The sequence below is a fragment of the Fukomys damarensis genome, unplaced genomic scaffold (assembly GCF_012274545.1).
Source record: "Fukomys damarensis isolate Sample0158 unplaced genomic scaffold, DMR_v1.0_HiC HiC_scaffold_39, whole genome shotgun sequence".
Classification (NCBI taxonomy): Eukaryota; Metazoa; Chordata; class Mammalia; order Rodentia; family Bathyergidae; genus Fukomys; species Fukomys damarensis.
Genome location: NW_022900951.1, coordinates 14482025 through 14487418, shown reverse-complemented (window position 1 = coordinate 14487418; position 5394 = coordinate 14482025). Strand labels below are relative to the sequence as shown.

Sequence of the window (5394 nt, the reverse complement as noted above, 5' to 3'; positions counted from 1 at the left end):
ATTCCTGGTATTAAAAAAAAAAAAAAAAAAAGTTCGTTAAGCTGGTGAATTTGCCACTACCCTCAGGGAACACGAATAAGGATAGTTAGATGCATTGGCACCCATTTTCTTCAGTCACTCAGGTATTCCATCTGCTGGTTCTGCAGAGTGTGATCCCAGAGGCCTTTATGAACCTTCAACCCTGGATCCAGCAGCCTTTTTCATCCATTTCCCGGAGGCTCCTCCTGCCGCTCTGGGACTGCCCTCGCCGCCATTTTGACTTTTTCATTTTCTTGATTAGTTCCAAGGTATTTAATTTAATTTAATTTGTTTTGGTACCAGGGATTGAATTTGGGACCTTGCACTTGTGAGGCAGGCAGCACCACTGAGCTAAATCCTTGTCCCCAAGGTATTTAATTTTTTTCTTACCGGGGATTGAACTCGGGTCCTTGAGCTTGCGAGGCAGGCGGCAGAACCACTGAGCTAAATCCCTGGCCCAGTAGTTAATTTTTTGAAGCTACTATGAATGGGATTATTTTCAGTGGGTTTATTCTTGGTGTATATGAACACTATTTGTTTTTATGTGTTTATTTTTATATCCTGCCAGTTTGCTGAATTCATTAGTCCTAAGAGTCTTCTGGTGGAGCTTTTTGGATCCTCTACATAAAGGATCACGTCTTCAGCAAACAAGGATATTTTAACGTCTTCTTTTAGTCAAATTCCTTTTATTTCTTTCTCTTGCCTAGTTGCTGTAGATAAATTTTCAATTACTTATATCGAAGAGAAGTGGTCAGAGTGGACACCTGTCTCTGTTCCTGATTTTGGAGGAAATGCTTTCAGTTTTTCCCCATTTTGCATAACGTTGGCAGTGATTTTGTCATAAATGGCTTTTATCATTTTAAGGTAAGGACCTTCATGATTGCATGTTCGATTTTGTCAGAGGTGTTTTTTTTCCATCTATTGAGATGATCATGTAAATTTTCTCCTCTTTATGTAATGTATTATATTTATTCATTTATATATGTTGAACCATCCTTGCATCCCTAGGATGAAATCAATTTGGTCATGGTGTATGATCTTCTTTTTTTCATTAAGTTTATTGGTACTTTTTATGTATACAGTACAGTTACATTCATCACTGGAATCTTGTACCTTTACATGATGTATCTTGATTCTTATTTTTCCCCATTCCCCTGCCCTCCCTTCACTTCCTCCACCCTTCCCTGTCTATAAGACTTTGTTTCCATTTTTTCCTTTTCTCATATTTTTTATTTTCCCTTTTTTCCTTTCCCTTACCCTTCCAACTTCCCCCACTCCTTTAGCCCTTTTCTTCCTATTTCACATTATCAATTATACAATTTGAACCTTATTTACACTTTTAGTTTTTCACACCAGAGAAACTATTCGGTATTTCCATGTGTGTCCTATTTATTTCACTTAAGAGATGGTCTCAATATGCATCCATTTAGCTATAAATGTCTCTAGTTTCTCATTCTTTATGGCTGACTTGTACTCTGTTTTGTAGACAAACCACATCTTCTTTATCCAGTCTCCAGTTGATGGGCAGCTGGGCTGTTTCCAAGTTTTAGCTATTACAAACTGTGCTGCTACAAACATGGGTGTGCATATATCACTGTGGTATGGTTCTTGTAATTCTTTTGTAAAGATACCCAGCAGAGGGATAGCTGGGTGAAATGGGACCTCTAGTCCTAGGGGTTTTTTGTTTTTTGTTTTGTTTTGTTTTGTTTTTTTTGTACCAGTGATCAATCTCGGGTCCTTGAACTTGTAAGGCAGGCGGTGGAACCACTGAGCTAAATCCCCCACCCTAGTTCTAGTTCTTTGAGGTATCTCCATATTGATTTCCACAGTCGTTGCACCAGTCTGCACTCCCACCAACAATGGAGAGGGGTTCCTTTCTCCCCATAACCCCGCCAGCATTTGTTATTGGTTAATTTCTTGATAGCAGCCATTCTTTGTGGGGTGAGGTGGAATCTCAGCATTGTTTTCATCTGCATCTCTCGAATGACCAGTGATGTTGAACATTTTTTCATATATTTATTTGCTGCTTTTAATTCTTTGTCTGAGAAATGTCTGATCATTTCAAATGCCCATTTTTGAATCAGGTCTTTATATTTGAGGGGTCCGATTTTTTTTAGTTCTTTATATATTCTAGATAGTAGACCTTTATATATTCTAGATGGTAGGAACAGCTGGTAAAAATTTTTTCCCACATTGTAGCTTGTCTCTTAGCTCTGTTGGTGGCTTCTCTTGCAGTGCAAAAGCTTTTTAAAAAGATGAGATCCCAGTTATTGATTCTTTGTGCTAGTTCCCATGCTACTGAGGATTTGTTCATAAAGTCTTTTCCTATACCAATGTCTTCAAGAGTTCTGCCTAACTTATCTTCCAGAAAGTTTAGTGTTTCTGTTTTAATATTTAGATCTTTAATCCACTTCAATTGTAGTTTAGTGCATGTATGATATTTTTAATGATATTTTGCATTCTGTTTGCAAGTATCCTGTTGAGGATTTTTGTACCTATGTTCATTAAAGAGATTAACCTGTAGGTTTTTGTTTGTTTGTTTTTTAAGTCCTTGTCAGGTTTTGGTATCAGGATCTTGCTACCTTCCAGAAGTCAGTTTAGAAGTGTTCTTTTCCTTTTGGTTTCATGACAGAATTTAAGAAGTATTAACATTAGATGTGGTAAAATTTCTGGTAAAATTCTGCAGGGAACCCAATAGGTCCTGGGCTTTTCTTAGTTGGTAGGGTTTTTATTAATGCCTCATTTTTACTGCCTATTATTGATCTCTTCAAGATGTTTATTAGCTTCATGATTCATCCTGTTGCCACCCTGCCTACTTTGCTAAGACATGATAGGACATGGGGCACCCACACCACCTGCTAGATCGCAGCACACTAGGCAGTTTTCACGACAGAATGTTAGCTGTTGCTACTCAGCTGTTCTCACCCCATCTAAGCCTATCCATAAAAACCCAAATCCCTCTATTTGAATCAGACTTTCCCCTGGAGTTATTCCAGGAGTACTCTCTCATAATTCTAAATTCAGGCTGCCTGTGTTCTTTTACTGGGTCTTCGCCATTTGCCTAACATTTGGTGCCAAAACCTAGGAGGTGGCAGTCTAGAACCTCCCACTCTTGTTACCACAACCCCTTCTGAGTGATAAGCCAGCGGCCTCATTGCCTCTGGTGGACCAGAGACATCTTCCCATCATCTCCCCTGTCTAAATCCGCCACTCAAGACCATGGAGTAAGTGCTCCAGGGAGTGGTCAAGGGTGACCATCCCTCTGACCAGATAGTCAAGTCCTAATTTGGCCCCATCTCCAGCTATGGCCCAGATACCACAGACCTATCTGTATGCAGGTCACTGTTCATCTTTCTTTCTGGCTTTTGGTCTTTGTCTGAGGGATGCTCCTTTAGATCCTGTTCGCCCTTCTTTCCATTGGACACTCTTGGCCCTCATCTGCCATGGGAGTTTTGAAATGCCCCCGCCTCTCCTAGAGACATCTGCCTAGGGTGTTTCCTCAATAACTTGTCTTAAATTGGTTTTCAATCTATCTCAAGCCAAAAATCTCATCTTTTTCCATAATGTGGTACAAGCTAGATAATGGCTTTCTTTGGCCAAAACATGGTTCATTCAGTTTTCAGATCCTGTCTGACCTTGACTGCTTTCTCCAGAATTCAGGAAAATGGGAAAAGATTCCTTATGGTCAGGCCTTTTTCTCCTCTGCTATCGTCCCTCCCTCTATTCATTGTGCTCTGCCTCACACCAGATGATGTCTTCCACTGCACCCCAGGCCACCCTTTGGTCCCAGAGTCTTTCTCACACAGAAACTTCCATCCCATGTAGTAGTAGACATCCCTGCCCAGTACTAGCAGACTGTATATAAGTGACACATGCTTCTTGCTTTTCCATAATTTGGCTATGTTGTTTTATCTAAGGAGTCTGACCAAAGCTTTATGTGACTCAAATGAGCATGTCAGATAGCAGGGTTGAGCTAGTATTGTTCCTTTGCTAATGGCTGCTACTGAGATTTAAGTCCTAGTCTGTGAAGTAGCAGGGCTTGGCTGAATTCACTTCCAGCCGACGTCAACCTTGCTCCAACCAAAACTTTTTTTCTGAATTATGGCTTCTCGATGACCTGATGGATTGCTGGTTAATTGCAACCCAGTCCCAGAACCCTTTGATCTCTCCAAGCAAGATAAGCAGTGCCTTCCTCCTTTGTATCCCTGCCTGTGTATCAGCTGTCTATCTGCATATGAGCCATCCCCAGATGCCTCCAGCCAGATCCTTCCAGAGGCTTTACATTACATCACTAGATGTCTTCAAAGCATACCCTGCTCACCTTCATTGTAATCAATACTGGATGCCCTTGGCACCCTTTGTCTTTGCTGCCTACAGCTGCATTGATCAGCCTCAAGACCCAGTTCTCTCTAAGCCTCGTTACTTTACTCTTATCAGCTTGTGTTGTAGTGCCTCATAGAAGACTGTAGACCCACTGTAGGGGTCTACGGTAATATCTTTATACCCATTTCCCTAACCTTATTCTGGGGGCTTGATCCCCAGCACCATTGAGAAAGGGGAAAATGAACCACAATAATGTTAAAATGTTGATGACTCAAAGACAAACCAGATATTGACATACAGTAAAAACTAATTATATGCAACAACTATGCTGCCATTAACAATATAAATCAGCACAATAATAATAGAGTCAAAGTCAAGTCACATATTGACATACTATAAGAACCAATTAAAAGCTACAACTATACCACTCTTAATAAAAAGAGATCTATAACAATAATAGAGACACAAAGTCTATCCCAATATTGACACACAGTGAAGATCTACTAAAAGCAACATCTATATCACCATCAATAATAGACTAAAAACAGTAATAATATCAAAGAATAAACTGGCTGACTGTTAATAAAGCTTAATAGTAATAATAATGAACATGGAGAGTATAGGAAAGGGAAAGAAGTGAAACTTGAATGCGGGGGGTAGGATCTCACCATGTAGTTCAGGCTGGCCTTGAATTGACTATTCTAGTCCAGGCTGGCCTCAAACTCGTGGTGATCCTCCTAACTAAGCATCCTGAGTGCTGGGATTACAGATGTGTACCATCACACCTGACTAAGAAGTAAAATTTGAAAAAGAAAGAAAAGGAAGAGGAGGAGAAAAAAGTGGTATAAAAATATAATAAAAATAAAAAGAAGTAAATATGATTAAGTAAAAGTAACAGGAAAAAAACAAGAAAAAGAAAAAGAATAAAACAAACATCAATCAATCAATCTAAACAAGCCGGGCATGGTGGTGCACAGCTGTCATCCCAGCACTCAGGAGGCTGAGGCAGGAGGATCGCTGTAAGTTCGAGACCAGCCCTGGCTATAGTGAGTT

General features: G+C 40.0%; 1 pseudogene; it reads right to left on the bottom strand.

Moving 5' to 3' along the window:
• The window catches only part of LOC104875929, a 2295-nt pseudogene extending 2190 nt beyond the window's left edge, over positions 1–105 (bottom strand).
• Positions 106–5394: the final 5289 nt, after the last annotated feature.